This window comes from Pezoporus occidentalis, unplaced genomic scaffold, assembly GCF_034315485.1.
Source record: "Pezoporus occidentalis ecotype Australia unplaced genomic scaffold, CSIRO_AGI_Poc_V1 ctg21, whole genome shotgun sequence".
In the NCBI taxonomy this organism is placed as follows: domain Eukaryota; kingdom Metazoa; phylum Chordata; class Aves; order Psittaciformes; family Psittacidae; genus Pezoporus; species Pezoporus occidentalis.
This window is the reverse complement of record NW_026913964.1, coordinates 8,682,137-8,700,991: the sequence shown is the minus strand read 5'-3', so window position 1 is coordinate 8,700,991 and position 18,855 is coordinate 8,682,137. Positions and strand designations below refer to the sequence as shown.

At 36.8% G+C, this 18,855-nt stretch overlaps 1 long non-coding RNA gene across 1 annotated transcript; it reads right to left on the bottom strand.

Annotated features, from left to right (window-relative positions):
- Nucleotides 1-6,239: 6,239 nt before the first annotated feature.
- LOC134163881 (uncharacterized) lies at nt 6,240-18,325 on the bottom strand. Its single transcript, XR_009964883.1, has 3 exons — nt 17,824-18,325; nt 16,766-16,900; nt 6,240-8,719 (listed from the first exon to the last, which is right to left on the bottom strand). It is a non-coding gene; the product is annotated as an uncharacterized LOC134163881 (long non-coding RNA).
- Nucleotides 18,326-18,855: the final 530 nt, after the last annotated feature.

Sequence of the window (18,855 nt, the reverse complement as noted above, 5' to 3'; positions counted from 1 at the left end):
CTGGTGATGAGTTTCTGAAATGCTGTAGTTTTTCATCTCAGTAACTGACATATCTGTCACTTGGAGACCTTACTCATATAGACTTTCTAAGAAAAAAATGTTATCTTTTTAATAACATGTAAAAACAATGCATCAATCATGGGGATATATTGTTATCTACATTTTTCAAATATACTTTTTTATTTTTTAAAAATTAAAATACAAAATGAATTGCACCAGAAAAAAATGCACTGTTTTTATTTGGACTTAACTGCAAATGATAACCTTTCAGAACTCTTGATAAAAATACAACAGCAGATTTGAAGAACTACAGGGAAATCTATTATCAGCATTATATTATGTTCTTAAAAAAAAAAGTACATTCTAATTAGGTATACTATTCAGAGTAAAATGCACATTCACATGATTAATTATCTAGCTGTTGATTTCTCTCAAGGTTAAAGCTATTTCATGGTATATTGAAAATTCCTCCAAAGTCTGATTCAGTGGATACTCTTGTTTTCTATATTGAATTGTACGCAGTAGACCAGTAAAAGCAGTCTGATTGATCTATCTTGTTATGATTTTGATGGCTTCTAAAGCACTAGCTATAAAATAAGCTAACTGGAAAATCAAAGCTTTAGTAACCTCTGAGGACTCTTCATCAAGTTGGCTGTTCTAAATCATGTTATTTTAAATTTAGATAGTGCATTCACAATACATTTTATGTAACAAACATTGCCTATTTGTGAATAGCCTCCCTCCCCAGTTGAACATGGAGCCTATTAAGGAAAAGTCTTCAAGTAGCTGGGAACAAACCTTTAACAATTTAGTTAAGTAGTGAATGTTTGGGTACTAAATCTTCAGAGAGGATACATACTTGCAAGCCCTAGTTTGGCAATATCCTAAGTTTTCCACAACCACATGCTTCCCCAAGCCTCTTCTTTTGATCATTTCTCAGTTACTAATTTGTATAATGAGAATCTGCACCTGCAGAGTTGAAAAGAGCACCTCATATAGTTGACTCATCTATAGATTGCTCTGGGAAGAAAAGAACAAATTTTCTGTTTCTGGTCAGAGGAAAATGAATTTATACATTTGCATTACTTCAAATACCTTTTGTATGTTTAGAAATAAATCTTGTGAATGAAAGCCATAAACTTGTATCAAATTCATGAATAACGAGGTTACCTATTTAAGTTTCTGTTGTGTTAATTTTCAAATTATCTGATAACCTCTATGAACACTTTAGTAGCAAGCACTTGAAATCAGGACAGAAACTTACTGTTAAGTTTCTGCTTTGTGATAAGATGATAAAAGACATTACTTGAGAAATTTTAAAGGTCCTTGCTCAAAGCTAAAAGTGGAAACTTTTCTATTCCATTTTTGAATGTAACTTATTGACAATGTTATTGCGTGCTCTTGATAAATCTGGCTTGATCTGTAATTGAGTTTTTCTTTTCTGCAGAGTTTCTACTTATAAAAGTTACAAGCATTCTTTAACAGCATTAAAGCTGATTTAGGATGTCTTAAGTGAAACTATATTGCATGAGTTTTAATTTGAAGAAACAAAACACATTGATTAGTTAAAATTCACTGCATTGATTAATACAGGTTAATCCTATGGTGTTAGATTTTTACAGCACTCTTCATCCTTTCTGAGCTACAAATGTATCCCTCTGGTGAAATTAAGTCCATCAAACAACTATGAGGAAGGAGAGGGAGGGCAATTTCACTCAAATAGTGTCAGAGGATATAGTCAAATGGCCCTTCTCTTCGTAACATACAACTTAGTGTAGAGGCTGCTGGCCTTACACCATTAGAACTTACTGAATTTCTTTTCTTCTGAAAACTTTATAAACAAAAATTGAATGTCCACATACTGGAACTTGTCTTAATTTCAAAACCAAGAAGCCTGGAGCCTTGACAATCTCTCTGCAATGGCTCACATCTGGTCCCTGGCAAGTGGCAGTCCTGTGAGACAGCAGCTCCCTGTGGCACATGGTTCCCTTGCATCAGCAACTATTTGACCACTGTCATGCATCACTCTTTGTTGCCCTGATCTGATCTAAGAATCTGTCACAAGCAGCCCAAATGCTTCCACTGTCAGAACTTGTTGCCCTCCACCTGTTTTTCAGCTGAATATTTTTCAGAAGAGAAAGACCCACCGTCCACTCCAAGAAGTCACATGCCGTGAGGCTCCACCATTGTGAGAGTCCCTCTGCCTGCTTAAGCATATATGTTTGTTCCTCTTCCTGTGCCATACGTGACTTTGGCTCTGTACTGCAGCATGGCCATAAAGAGCCTGTTATTTCTATTTTATCACCCCAGTCCTTCCTCCACCTGCTGACACAGAAACTCAACTCCCTGCAAGCCATACTTCTGCTTCTGCCCTCTGCATCAGCCTCACAAAGAGCGTGGGTTACAAGAGTGCCCTGAGACCTTACTGCTGAATGGCCACATCCTGCCATTGAGTGTGTATTGAGGGCTCTGACCTTGGAGTCACTCTATACAGGACAGGAGACCTGTGGTACCACCTTTGTTATTTCAGCTCTAGCAGTAAGACGCAGCCCTGAGCAAAGCCTCTGCAACACCAAGTGCCCATCACCTGTGTCAAGTGCAGCCTTAACTGCTTGATTTCTTTCTGCACAACCTGCTGGTAGTGCTCCTGATTGCCAGCACATCCCTGATGTGAATAGGAAACTGGGTGCAACTTTGATGTTCTCCCAGTGACATTTTCTAATCAACAGGCAAGTTCTTGCTTCTGACTCTGGCTGTGGTTCATACCTTGTGAACGCTGTATTTAACACCTCTCCCTGTGCGCCAAACAGGATGCCATTTGTGGTCCTAAATTCAGTTGCTAATAGCCAGTTTTTAACGTGTGCTATTGTTTTGAATAAGTAGCTCTTTTTCACTTGTCTTTAAATAAAATACCTAGAAAATAATTTATAAAATTAAAGACCATGAAATATTAAAATATCCCAAGAATATCCAAGGAATGTGGTAAAGGATGGGAACTATCAGACTTACAGCTGTTTGTGTTTGGGAGGATGTAGGGAAGGCTTAGAGGAGAGCCCTACTCTGCTGCATCCCACTACTGTAACTCATTTTAAACCCCAGTATTTAAAAAAAAATTGTAACTCTTCCCCATGCTTAAATCATTTTCTTTTTTGGAAGTGACTTCCATCTGAAAATTTTTGAGAGTTAAACCATTAGCAAAGAAACATTTCTTTCAAAAGTAGTCAGTTTCCCCATTTTCTCAACAGGTGTAAAAGGGACAAGATTTCTTTATTTTTTTTTTTTTTCTGTATTTTCAACAGATGAAGATGAGAGGAACTGATGACTACATCAGAGATAGCTAATCAGCATTTTAGTCCTATTGTCCTAATGAAAGGAAAAATATTGGACTGAAGAAAGAAAAGTCAAACAGAAGACAGCATATTGCATATAGTTCAACTTCACTAAAATAAGGGAATATGGAAAGCATATGTAACAGACCATTCAGTGTAGAATTGCATGAGGAAACTGCTACTCTTCAGCCTTATTTAAAAGGAATTTTTTGTTATAAACCCCATCAAAAGTAAATGTTTGCTACAATTGATTTGATTGTTTAACAGAGTCTTTCCCTTATCACCTTTTGAAAAGAAGCTTGACATTTCAGCTACATTTTAATAATTAAATCTAAGAAAATAGTAAGAGCTAACCTGAGTTGTACCAAAGTGTTCATGTTACTCCATCTCTCCATCTCTAGCAAAAGTCACTACAGAGTTTGAGAGTATAGGATGAGAACAGACTGAAATTTTCTCTCCAGGTTCTGGCACTCCAGGACTTGTAATGGCAGTTATAGTATTTGCATAGGTCTTGACAGACCTGTTCGATAGGTGGTCTTTAGTGAATTTTTGACGGAAAGTCCTCCCATTCATTTGTTTACAACGTTTATGAGGACTTTACTTCTTAAGGCAGCTAAAATGTCCAGTGGCAATGGGTTCCATATTATAGTTGCAGCTTTTATAAAGAAGCATCACTTTCTGGTTTTATTCTCTTGCCTTTGAATTGTATCTTCTATCTGTTGTGATCTAAGAAACAACAAATTCCTGGTTATCTTCTCCTTCATTTGATACATATATTTGAGACATATATTTGAGACATATATTTGAGAATCAAAGTATATAATTACCTGTATCTTTTTTTTTATCCAAAGCAACTTCAATGTTATCTGTTTCAAAATACAAAAAAACCAAACCCTGCTGAACTTCTGCGAGGAGGCCAATTTTATCATTACTGTGATGTTAAATTAGCTACCAATTTACTTGTAAAACCTCATAAAATTCAATTATATCTATAAAAAATAAATGCTGTAACTTGGGAAGGATTGCTGTTTTTCTCCCACACATCTGTATGAGGTTGAATCTATTGAGTCTGTGCTTCAACCGCAAAACTGATAGTTAACTGCAAGGGATATGTATGTCCATAATTCTACTTGAGTGATAAAAGTCATAAATTTATAATGTCTGTACTGTAGCTAAATAATGTAATATTCAATATATTCATGAGAAATATAGAACCAAAATAATTCCATCAATGCTTCTGCCCTACACCTCGCTTTCCATGTGCAGATGCAAGACAGAGATAAAATACATCTCTACTGGATTCATTAGATTATATTGCTTCCCTCCTCTTCTTGAAAAAGCAGGTTCTACTAGTTGGTGTTTTTTTTAATCACTTCAGGCTAGCTATAGAGGAATATATGCTATATATGAATATATGCATCTCAGCTATGGTCAATCTGCCTGGTCATGCTCACTTCTGGAATACTGCTCCTCATCTGTCCCTTCATGTAAAACCAATCTTTTTCCAGCCCATGTATGCTTTGGAGATTGCCTGTGAAAGGAAAGATAACTTTTCCAACTAGCTGGAGCTACATAAAGAGGTGATGAATGGAGGCAGCAGAGATGCAACTGATGTTTACCTATTTTAAGTGAAGGAGAACAGGCCAAAGTTTTGGGAGGAGTAAGTTTCCCTGGTTCAGTTCAGTTAGGGTAATAACTTTAAAGCCTTATGATTATTCAACTGGCAAATTAGCCATTTTTCCGCTAATCAGAGGATTCAAAGAGAAAAGGAATAATGATTGCCGATGATTTACATTCAGAATGCGTATGGGAGAAAGAATTCAATTGCTTGATAGAGATCTGAAAAATTTATTGTGGTGTGTTGTTTGGTGTTTGTGGTTGACAAAACATGCATTTGCAAGGTCTTGGAAAGCAATTGCTGGTTTTGTCTGTAAACCACTGCATAATTTCTGCCGTAAAGAAATGTTCTTCTGTTGGGAGGAATAACATAGCTTTTGTGATGACAGTTTTGGTTCCATAAAACTGAAGTTTAAGAACTATGATCTACCACTTTCCCTATTTTCTTTCCGGATTTCTCCTGTACTCTACAATCAAGTAAATGAAGCTTGAAATGTGCTGTGTTTTAAAAGTGCGTTCTGGTGATTAGTAGTCTGAGCATGACTCATCAAAGGGACTGTGGATGTGAGTGAGGGAGATAATGAAACTGCAAACTGTATTATTAATTTGAAGGAACTGTATGACAGAAGTAGAGCCCATGTAACTCTACAACCCAGTATTCTTGTTTCAGAAAGTGAGATTTTTTTAATTCCTTCTTAATTATGTGAGAGTGAGCTACTTTAAACCACTGAATTTTAGGGTTTACTTTTTAAAACCTTTCACTTCCTGCAAGAAATATTAACTGGCCAACTCCTTTAGTAAATAAATTGTCTTCACCTTAATTCTGATTGAAAATAGAAATATAAAGATCTGTGACATTTTAATTCTGCTAACATCCACAGTTGTAGCTGTTTGCAAGTTAGGATTTCACCTTGTATAGACAAGCCTAATGTTTTACATAAAAAAGAATATACTACAGGCAGATAAGCCTGCTGAAAGTACATACAGCAAACAGAAGAAGCCACTGAAAGTCAAAACAATACACATACAGCACCAAGAATACATATTACTCTGTTTGGAAAAGACACATATGCAAGATATGCTTATAGTTTACAAGTTTTATCTCAATTAAAGTGAACATTAAAGTGCCTAAGTTTATATCTGGTAGTACCTAATTTCTTAATCCTTAATTTCCATAGTATTTTTAAAATTACATACTTTTTAAGGAAATTAAATGAGTTCAAATGGTATAATCCAATAAGGTGGAATAAGGTGGTTTCTTTAATCATCCTGAAAGTAATGGACACTGGGAGTTGAATAATATTTTCAGCTGATGTGTCACCTACCACTTTTTATGAAAAACAGTAAAAACAAGGCACTAAACTAATTAAAATACAGAATGGATGAAAACATTTGCTTGGTTCATCTATAATTACTTTTAGGGTGCCTAGGTTTCCTATGCTGGAATCGAGTATTCAGAGAACAATAAAAAAGTCCACTTTGTATCTCAACATGTCATTTAAAATATTACACACAAAATAATTTCTGAAATAGGCTTTTCTCATTTCTCCCTCTCCACAGACTTTTAATAAGAACAGAATTACATCCCTTTTCTTATTTGAAATAAGAATTGGTTTTGTTGTTTTTGTCAATGATGGAAATACCAGAACTTTGGTTTTATTGATTTATAACTTCCAACAAGTAACAACTGACATGGTTACAATATGCTATTAGATGACATCTATTTATATTTTTCTTTGTAATTTCCCAAAGGTATATATGAAGGGATGCATATGTACGTGTCTCTGTATGTGTAATTTCCAAATCTCTCCTTAGAGACTGGTTTAAAATTTGTAAACACGGCAATCTTGTTGTGAGAGTGAAAGTAAAGATTATACAGGGTCGTATATTCTGTGCTGGACCATTTCACACTGCTGGAGTTTACCTCTTCAATTAATTTAACTCACCTTTTAAAAATACCTCCAATGGAAGCAGGTACATTATTAAAAGAGTTACATTGCTAGAGTATGCTCTAGAGAATACTGCTAGTTGAGATTTATTTCTGGAAACTTGTTTTAAACTATAGTTTCACTTTTTTTTTTTTTCTTAGGCTTTCACTGCAAACAGTCTATGAACTCATATAGGGGATGCCAGATGTTTAGAAATATTAATTTTGCGAAGGCATGCAGCTCTCCTGCTGTGGCATGAAGGCACACAGAGATAAAACAATGAACTGTGCAGCTAAAACATTTAGGTTCATCTAAGTTTAATAAAGCTCAGAATTTGTAGATGCTATAAAAGAAGCAACAGACACATGTTTTATTGGTTATTTTTTTGTATCTGTAGCTGTTTTGGACTTCTAAGCTTTAATGTGTTGAATTAGGCTACTCACATGAGTCTTACTAAAGCCAGTGGAACTACTTATGGTAAGAAAGGAATGCTCATGTCACCGGATATGGGTCAAGATGTAGGTTTGTGTCCATGTTCATATTGCAGGAATCAGAAATTCATGTTTCTAGTGCCATATTGGTAGCTCAAATGGGTAGTCTTTGAGACTCCATCAATGCTACAAGATCTTCCATCTTCAGATGAGAATCTGTGATGAGGACTGAAATATTTTGTGCTCACAGTCTAGACAGTGATGTATTCAACAGAGAATACTGATGCTGTTACACACAGTAGTCCATTTTGTATAAAACTATTTTAACTTCTAGGAATAAATCTTGGATTAGCCTCAGATTTTGACAATACTGACATTTCCCTCACCAGTTTTCAGCTGTTGAGAAATATTGGCTACAGTTCTCCTCTCTGAGATTTCATTTTTATGGAAATAAATAGTGAAGAAAAAAAACTTGTCCATGCCTGTTTTTCCTACAGTGTTTATTAGCTTTTCCCAGGTTTTCCTGATGTGACTTTTCTCTCTTCTGCTCTTCCACTTTCAGAAGATGCTCAGGTGAGTAATTTTAGAAATGATAATGGACTTGGCCTGAACTTGAGAATTCTGATTTTCAAAAACTTTGGAAAGTCAACACATCTGGATTAATTCTAAATCAAAAACAAGTGACCAAAAAAAACAACCCAAAATTAATCACAAGCAACACAGGCTAAGAAACACTGTTTAGCTATCTTTGAAACAAGTATTTTTGCACTGAAATGATGTTTCCTGGGGTTGTGTTTGCATGAGATTGCTCTCCTTGTTTTTCTAAAGAAGCCAGAGGACTGTCTAACTTTAAGATTACTGGAACTGCTGGGTTTTCTGGTTCAAGATGAAGAGCACAGAGTTTAGGCTCCTGCCTTTCTGGCAGGAAGCCTGAAGCACCTGAAACCTGTTATGTAGTAGAGCTTACCTGAAGCTGCTGAAACCAGTTGTTCACTACAGAGTTCAAATTTAACCAGCCTGCATTTCAACAAAAAATGGAATCTTCTAGTTAGAAAGAATTCAGCTGTAAGGATACCACCTTAAAAAACCTTATTTCTTTTATAACAAACATAAATTCCTGTTTTCTGCAGGAAATAATCAGAGATCAACTACTTTTCCCACAAAGAGACTGTTTATAGGTGTTTACTGAAGGTGCCACCATTTTTTTCCATTAGCTGATTAGTGTACCCCAGGCTTCTAAGAAACATTTGAGCCCACAAAGGAATAAAATTGTCAGTAGCAACTATTCAAAGAAGTGGAACATGTAGGATTTCTGTCCCTATGCTTTGCTAAAGTTGAAATATAATAACATGGAATCTCAGTAGAGTTAATTACCCTAAAGATGTATTGTCAGGAACTCTTGAGGCAGATTATTCTGAAATATGAAAAACAGGAAGGAATGATTAATTTCTCTAGCAATGGGGATGGATCTTGTAGTGAGAATATTAATAAAGGATCAATCTGTAACCAAGTCAGCTATTTAATGTTTACTTTTAACATATATTATGTGGATTAAAATGTGGCTAACTGAAATAATCTCCTTTCCAAAGCGGATGTGTATAACAGATGCCATTGCTATACAATAGAAATTATTCAGATCACGATTGTTCTGATGTTGCTGTACTCAAACATCAAAACCATTAATAAGAAAGAACAATGCTTCCATGTAGATTGTATACCAGACAAATGGCTAAATGTTTCTTCCACTGATAATGGCTCTTGTTAGAATCAGGCAAATAAAAAGACTTTTTAGATGTTTTCAGGTTTATTTTTTTTTTTTTTTCCCTCTTAAAATACGTGATCCATTCAAGAAAAGCATAAACTGATACACAGTCTCTTCATCTTTTCAGGCTTAATAACTACCAATCCTTAAAATCCTGCTGGATTTTTTCAAATAACTTTTTGAATGTCTCTATGCTTTTAATTTCCATGATGTCCTGTAGATTGATGTTTCATAGATTAAATGTGAGGCTTTTTGTTTCCTTTTATATGTGTTGCCTATAGCGTTCAACAGTGCATCCTTTAATTCTCATTTCATGACAAACAATGAACCATTCCAACTTCCTCACAGGCTTGAGGGGGTGGAAAACCTAGCAAGGAAAAGCTAAAGTTGTAGAATGAGCTGTAGAGTGAGACTAGCTAAGGTTAAGTACTCAGGACAGTGAGCTCTGGAGAAGCTGTTAAACTACTTGGGCAGCTTAAGATTTTTGTATCTGACCTCTTGAACCTGGGGTATGTCAAAATAAAAGGCCATGTTAAATGATGTGAAGCTTCATATTTTCCATCAAAGAGCAAAGCATTAACACAAGGAGAACACATATATTCTCAGATATTGAATTACCCCCCAAAACAGCTAAAATTAGTTAAATGTAACCAATTTTTAATAAGAGTACTGAAATAAAACTTGTGTGTTCTCCATTTCTATCATGTTCAAAGGCATGCGAAAGTCCAGAAAAGATCCAGGGGAATTATGAACTTTGACACATCAGTTATCATTGTACTTCAGGTTACTAGGAAACACCCCTCTTCTGTTATAAGAACGAATATATATTTGGTAGACATATTTTTCTTCCAACTTTTGCATTTCACTCCAAAATCTAGCACATGATGGCCCCTTTCTATACAGATATTTTCTGCTATATGAGAGCTATATATGATATTCCAAAGAGAAATAATGGTTCTTCTTTTTCTGCTTGAGAAAATAAATAAATAAGGGTATGTTTTAGGATTATGAAATGACTCATTCATTTATGTTGACAAATTACTGTATCTAGGTACCCTATTAAAATACTAAAAGTATTATTCTTCCTACAAATCATTGTTTAGCATAATGTCATGATGACAAGCTCATATGAACTCCTAGAAAGAAAGCCTAAATAAAGGCAAAAATCAAGAGGCTTTCGAGGTTTCATCTGCTGTTTCTCTTAGAGACCATTTTAGGAAGATCTTACAGCAAACACTAAATGTAATATGCAGTTGAGCTTAGAATATGTTGTTTCTTGAAAACTAGTATCTTGTATAATAAAATAATTTGATTTTTTTTAAAGCTTTTTCCCACTATAATTTGGCTAGTATTTTTAATTTTCTTTTTTAAATATAGATTTTACAAGAAAAAAATAATAATCAGAGCTTGATTATATTTCTATGCAAAATTTACTATTCAAGTGTAGGAGAAAACTAATAGAAAATAAAAGGCAGAATATAAATCAATTGCTCAGTTTCTCTCAAGAAAGCAGTTACATAGTTTATCTAGTCACTATTTTCCCAGGTGTGGTTTCTTTGTATTTTTTTTTAACTAAAAATATGTAAACCTACAGTTAACTGAATATTAGAATATATATACTTAAACAGTCTTCTTCTTCTCCCCCCCTTTTTTTTTACTTATAGAAAACTTTAAACCATTTTTAATTTTTCCTAAAAAGCAAAGGCAAAAATTCTCTTAGCTAAATAAATATCCCTGAAACAGGCTAGCAGAATATCATAATAGCCCGGGATTCTTTACTCCTTTGAACTATCAGAAAAACCAAAGGCCATAGCTTTCTAGCATCAACAGAAATGGAAAGAGTTTAGCCAACGTATGCAATGATCTTATTTAAATCCTTCTTAATGTTGCAAAGATCTGTTGACAGTGAAGCTCTAAATTTGTGTCTCTGTAAACCATGAAAGCACCACTAGATGGTGCTCAAGAATATATATAGTCTCTAGAATTTGCAAATCCCATGGACTAAAAGACAGGATTGCATTTCTCGTGATGCTAAATATTTTATAACTCTAGAGGTTTAGTCTCCCAGGTAAAAAAAATCCAGAAATAGCTATTAAAAAAAAAAAAAGTAGAAATTCTCCTCCCTGGTAGGGGAGGAGAATTAAGCGTTTCAGAACTGATCAGATGACCAAAATTCAGTGAGCTTCCCAATGGCAGCCATGCACATAAGGATAGACTTGATGATAGTGCCTTAAAATTCACTCCATTCTGGGAAGAAAATGTCTTCTCCAGGAAGGCTGCTCTTAACGCTCTTGGTAATGAAAGGTTCTTTGTATTCTTCCTCCGAAGGACCTGGAGCTGTTACTTTTTCAGGCATGTATGTAAGATCTGTTGCTCTTGAAATAATGGGCAAGATACATGGGATTCTCTACTATAACGATTATGAGAAGTCCAGAAGGAGAATTCTGACTTATGGCCTTTATTTCAAAAACTCTTCAGTCTTAATCTGAAACAACAGTCACTATTCTGTTCCTGTAAAGCACCAGAATATTTGTCAGCTAGGAGAGATATTTGGATACCTTTAGGCAATGGAAAGTATGAGGGGTTTTAGTTTCACTATAGTGTGTCTATAATCATTAAATTATTATATATGTCAATCACCAAGTTTAAAAAGAAAGCAGCAGCACCATCTTCATACTGTATAGAACTTCACTGATTAGCTTTTCTCTGAGAGCAGTTAAGCTACGCTTAACCTAGCCACACAGGACGTTAAGCAGAGGTGGACTGTAGGTGCTTAGATAAGAATTTGTGTTGACCAAAACTGATCTGTTTTGCTCATGTACTGTAAGGAATCTTGAAAGTGATAAAAGCAAATCTGAGGTACTGATGGCACATCAGTCAAAATATAAGGTTGTGTTTTTGGGTACCTGCTTCCACTTTAGTCCAACCTAACCAGTCTGGTACTGGTTTTGACATTCACCAGACAAAGCTTACTGTGAAATGTCTATGTTGAACAGTTCTTTCTACATAGTTAGTGAGCTTATCTGGCTATATGTGATAAATCACCATAATCAAAATAACTAAGGGAAAACGTATCTATTATTTCTAATAATGTCTGTAAATAGTGATGGAGGTATTACTCTTTTATAGAAAGGAATTATTGACTGTCGCTAAGGAAGTAGATTAGAATTGCAGATTCCTCAGAACAAAATTATGCCCATTTTCCACAGGAAATAAAAGAACCCAACAAAACCCACAAAAGAAATTTAGAGTGGACAATGAACAGCCTATGAAAGAGAGAAGGCAAAACAAAAGAGACTGAACCTTACTTTGTTTTCCTTGTGGAAAATGTCTCTGGCTTAAGAAAAGAGAGAAGAATGAAAAGCTTCTTTGATTGATTTTGCAGCTAATAGAATAGCACAAAGCATGCTGATTGCTTTAAAATGGAGAACTTGATTCAAAACTGGCATGAACATATTTAGCTTCCACAGAAGTTAGCAATAAGCGAATACTATGACTCTTCAGACTGCGTTCCAACAGAAGCGCGCACATGCAAAAGCATAAGCCATGAGTTATATGGCACTCACATTTATATATTGCAAGTGAGAGTTACATTGCACTATATATTTCTTGATTGTATTATAGATTTATCAATATGGTGATACTATACACTGCACTAAACTTAGATTTTAGTAGATCCAAAGTACTTCATGACTGTAAGGCCACGGAAGATGATTGAGTGAAATTGCCATTTGAATGAGGTTTGGACCTATCCAGTTACCATATGCCTTGTATACTTTCATGCTAAGCTCTTAGAAAATGCTGGTAATGCTTGCCTTAGTAAACACTGGTGAAACATCCTCATAATTTGGAAATGCAAAATATATCAAAATTATCATGACATAATGTCATGGGTTCAGCAGTAGCAGTCATTTTTCCCCTTCTTGGTAGCTGGTGCAGTGCAATGTTTTGACTTTCAGCTTGGGAACAGAGCTGATAACAAGCGATGTTTTGGCTTGGCCAAGGACTTTGTGAGCTTCATGCTCTGCCAGGGAGGAGGGGAAGCCAGGAGGAAGCAGAGACAGGACACCTGACCCAAACTGGCCAAAGAGGTATTTCATACCACAGCACGTCATGCCCAGGATGCAACTGGGAGTTAGCCGGAAGGGCTGGGGGACTGCAGGGTTGGAGGAGGTATCGGTCGGAGCTTGGTCGGGCTGGGTGGGGGCGAGTTATCGGTCGGCTGGTGGTGAGATGATGTATTCTCTTCCCTTGTTATTTCCTTTATCATTATTATCATTGGTGGTAGCTGTAGTGATTTGTGTTATACCTTAGTTACTAAACTGTTCTTATCTCAACCCGTGGGAGTTGCATTCTTTTCGATTCTCCTCTCCGTCCCTCCGAGAGCAGGGGGAGGGCAAGAAAAGGGGGGGAAGTGAGCGAACGAATTACCTGACAGGGTTTAAACCACGACACATAAAGATATTAAGTTTGCAACAAAATTGCAGTGCCATATCCAGAGCAGGAGTGAAGAAAAGTCTTTTTCTGTTGTCACAAATTCCAAAGCAGCTTTTTTTCATAATTGCAATACACAAATCAGTATTATTCTTCTATACAATATACCAAATTGTCCTGGTTTCAGTAGTAGCAGTCATTTTTCTCCTTCTTGGTAGCTGGTGCGGTGCAGTGTTTTGACTTTCAGCTCGGGAACAGAGCTGATAACAAGGATGTTTTGGTTTGGCCAAGGACTTTGTGAGCCTCATGCTCTGCCAGGGAGGAGGGGAAGCCAGGAGGAAGCAGAGACAGGACACCTGACCCAAACTGACCAAAGAGGTATTCCATACCACAGCACGTCATGCCCGGGAGGTAACTGGGAGTTAGCCGGAAGGGCTGGGAGACTGCAGGGTTGGAGGAGGTATCGGTTGGTGCTTGGTCGGGCTGAGGGGGGGCAAGTTATCGGTTGGCTGGTGCTGAGGTGTTGTATTCTCTTCCCTTGTTATTTCCTTTATCATTGTTATTATTGGTGGTAGCAGTAGTGATTTGTGTTATACCTTAGTTACTAAATTGTTCTTAACCTGTGGGAGTTGCATTCTTTTGAATTCTCCTCTCTGTCCCTCCGGGAGCAGGGGGAGGGCAAGAAAGGGGGGGAAGTGAGTGAACGAGTTGCCTGACTGGGTTTAAACCTCGACACAAATGAATGTAGTAACAACAGCTTCCTACCACTTGCACAATTTCTTCAGGGCTATTTTCAAGCTCCAGTGCTCTTCAGTATGGGAAAGTGAATAAGATGTCAGTGAGATAGATTTAGTACATTTAGGATTGATTTAGTACATTTAGGATAGATTTAGTACATTTAGGATAGATTTAGTACATATTGGCATTGTAGTATTTGCCAGTTCTTGATTAAGCAGATTGACATAACTTAGCTCTCAAATTCAGTGAAATTAGATAAGGATGTGAACAAAAGTGGGAAAGCTGTTCTTGAAGATAATATATAAGCAGTTAAATAATGTTTCACCTGATATTTAGAAGTAGTAATCTCTGGACTAGTATGGAAAAGGCTGGATGGAGAACAGACCATTTATAAATCTATATAATATAGGTTAGTTCAAATGAAATGGAAAGATATTGAATAAAATTACTGAGTTGTTGAGTCGTAAAATTGGCAAGCTATTGTTGCAGTACAACCATATACTGCAGTCTCTTCACCTTTTATGTTAGGAAGGCCATGTACAGTTCAGTACTTCGACTTTAGATACCTGAGTAACGCTAGCTGCAGTGTAGTTGTAGTAGATTTGGTAACATGCCAAGAAACAGCTTCCCCCGACTCAATTAAGGATCATACAATAAAAAAAATATGTAATTTGTGGTCAGGTACAGCCTCATCTCTCTGTGTCAGAGGAAGGTGTTAAATTCAGTTATGGATAAATTTCATCTCTGGCTCATTATTTTGCTCCTTTATGCTGCATTTTGCCTACATAAATTCCAGTGGAGTGCTGTAAAATTGTTACTGTATTTTATCCTGGTAGTATAACTACTTCTTTAGAATTGACTTGACAGTTCTTCATTTGGAAACTAATATACTTCATCAGGGAATGCTGAAATGATAATGCTTAACCTTAAGCTTCCAGAGTTAAAGAATTGCAACCAAGCAGCTATTGTGACAGCAGTCATGGTAACAATACAGCACAGAGTACTAAATGTTGTTTTTCACATGGTAATGTAGCTTCTATAAATTATAGGCTATGTGATTCAACCCTTTATCACTATGATTGGGCATTCTATAATCACTGGAACATACATTAACAGTAAAGCATATAAACCCAAAATATGTAGCCATGAAATACAAATACTGTGCTCATTTCATGTAAAAGGATGTTCAAACTGACTAAAATGGCAGTATGCATGAGATCGGTTTATGAATACCAATAGATGTGGAAGCAGAAATTAACCAGGAAGCAGCAAGAGAGGTGCTGGCAAAAGCTGGAATCATATAGGGCCATAATACATGCTTTACACTTTATTGCAATTTTCCAATTAACTAACTGCTGGAAAACACCCTGGTTTAGTGTGTTAGCAGCACGGTTTGCTGCTGCTCCTGGGTGTTAGAATGCAGAGGCAATCACACCATATTGAGACTGTTATGGACAAACAGAGCAGAACCACCCATGTAACCTTTTAATAATTAAAATTTTCTGCTTTTCTAAAATGCTTTCCAAGTGTTACAGCAGGTTCAGGACCCAGTTCGTGTTTTGTGTGCTGAAAGCGTTAATGGTTTACACACCATTTATGGAAAATCTTAATTAAAAAAATATTCTGAAAATGACATTTGTATTTTCTCAGTCCCCAAATGAGCCTCTAAGGCATCTCTGTCTGAACAGCTTAAGGATAATAAATATATTGTGTAAATTAAAAGAAAATAGACCCTTTATAGTCTCTGATTACATCTCCAGAATGTGAAAAGCCTGAATCGATGCACTGATGCAAGTTCTTAGTGAGTCATCTCAGCCAAATCCTTTTCACTCTTTTTCTCTTGCACTAAGGTTTTTGTTTCATGTTTTCTGCTCCTTCTTTCTGGTATAACTCAGAGATACCCCAAGGAAGGTAAACACATTAGGTTATGTAGTTCACCATGTTTCTATAAAACAATGTACTGATTTAGGACGAATAAATATCTGGCTCTAGAATTACTAATAACTGCTGTTGTACTGGTGACAGGAACCAAAACACAGCAGAGGGTTTTGTTTACAAAACAACATACTAGAGGAGAGAAAATAGCAATAAAATACTGTTTCAAATTTCTTCTTTGGATGATGACAAGAATAGCAACCCTTACTCATCTGAGTTAGATCCACTAGATGTCTAAAGTGGTATATAAAGGCAGTTTAGGCACTTGGTACTCTTCTTTCCAGATATTATCATCACTGAATGTTACCTAACATAGGAAGTATGTATCTATGTTTTGCTAGAAATCTCCATAGGCTTTCAGGGAATGCCTTAGGAACACAAAAAAAGAGAGTGCAGGGTTGTGTCCTCCTGAACCTAAGGAGTTTCAAACATCTCGCTCCTTCTGGGAGCCATGATGGATGAGCTGATCAAGAAATCAAAGGCGATAGCATGGTCTTTCACCCTCACTGGATTTCTCCTCTTTTACAGAAATAGATATAGAAGTCAGAGAGAGAGTTTAACCACACTGTCAATGAAAAGAAATGTTAATACCTGGAAGTACGAACAAGGACCCAACTCTAATTCCACGTCGTAGACAACAGGCTCTAGAGACATACGTATTGTTTGCTTCTGGCACTGGGACATAGCTTCCCCATGTTGGCTAAACCAGTTTCCTAGCATGCCCTCCTGCAGCTAAGAAAAAAAACCACACCAAAACCACAAATGAAATACCATCTCTTCATTCTAGAAAGAATTTATTCCAGTAAATGGAAAGGAAGTGAATTGAACTTTACACTGGCTTTATTTGTATAACAAACAAAATTTAAAAAAATCCCATAATAAAGTTAATGTCTTAAAAAAGGAAAAGAAAAAAACAAAAAATCCAAACGCACTGCAAAATAAAAAAATGAGAATTAAGCTTGTCACAAAAGACTACAATACTTTCCTTGAAAATTTAATTCAAACCTTTTAGTCTGATAAAAAACATTTTTTTCCTGAAAGAAAATTAAAGCTCCGAACCCACAAAAATGAATGAATGAGAAGACAGGAAGTTATAAGGGCACAAAAGATACTCTGTTAATATTCTCTAATCCTGCTAATGTTATTTTGTTATCTGGTTATTCAGTATTGTCAGAACCTTCTCCAGGTCTTCATAGTCAAGGTTTGCTTGTGCATATTTTGAGCTGTATAGATTTGAACACTGATTTCTGTGGAACTAATTCCAAAGCAATAAATCATTCATGTCAAAATTCCATCTTTGTATTCTACTTTTAAATCAATTATGAATACATGAAATTACTTTCTCTCTAAATTTCATTAATTTCACAACAGGTCAGCGTCTATATGAGTTCCTTTTGATAAGTCTTTAGGTTGTATAAATAAGCAGCACAAATCTAGTCTTTTCATAAATATTCTTGTTTAGTACTTCAGCAAATCCTTTTCTACAAAAGTTATGGGATTCATACTTGCTTCATTAATGTGTATCCACATATATGCTAACTTTAGTGTGTAACAATTTTTACTAGCTTGACAGGTACACGTACCAAGTTTCTGTTGTTACATGGATACCATTCAGTGCACTGTTTAGAAATTGTTGTTACATTCCTTACCTTATTCCTGAGAGCAATTTAATCAAGAGACTATACAGAAAATTAACTGATTGGAAATTTCAGTACTTTCTTTAGCAGTCTCATGTGAATAGCAGCTGAACTTAGCCAGAGTTTATAGTTTATTCTACTTTCTTCACCTGGTTCCAACTTCTTTTTTAAGAAGGAATTTTTATTTCTAATGTTTTCTCAAGGTACTGTAGACACAAGTATAAGAGAGATTTGAAAAGAATCTGTGGCCGTCTATTTCTACTTATGGTTTACCCTTTTAAATTTTCCTTTTAGAATCATAGAACTGTAGAACCAACTAGTTTGGAAAAGAACTTAAAGATCAAGTCCAACCTCTACCCCAGGACTCCCAAATCCACCATTAAACCGTGTCACACTTTGTCATTCCTCTCTTCTGGCTGTTGTGCAGCTTTTTTTTTTTTCCCCTTCTTAAATACATTATCCTAGAGGTGCTACCACCGCTGCAGACGGGCTGAACCTTGGCCAGCAGCGGCCTACTTTGGGGGACTACTGTCCATGTATTTGTTGCTGAAAGGTATTAGGAGTCTTAAACTGTATTCCTGTGTCGTGTGCTGATCACCATCACAATCAGCAGGCAGGTCCCAAGGATACCCAAAGGCCATTCAAAACCTTCAGAACTCTCAGTTGATGCTGCTGTACTTGTCACTGGGGCTGGTGTAGCCGCTGTGCTTGCCGGGCCTCCCACCGCCAGCTTCTCTTTTCCCGAGTCCAGCTCTTCCTCCTCTGCCTTGCTGGGAAATGCTGCGTGGTCTCCTGCATCCTCCTGGGGCTCGGCGGGCGGCTTCCGGGAAATGCTCTCGGCCGTCGGGGGGCTGGGCTCGGCCGCGGGGCTTGGCTTCTCCGCGGGGCTGGGCTCGGCCGCGGGGCTCGGCTCCTCCGCGGGGCGGGGCTCCTCCGCCGCCTTCTCCCGCAGCTCGGCAGCCGCCTCCTTCCGCTCCTCGACCGCCCCGACCTCCTCCACCGGCAGCCGTCCCCTCGCGGCTTCCCGGCCAGCTCCCGCCGCCG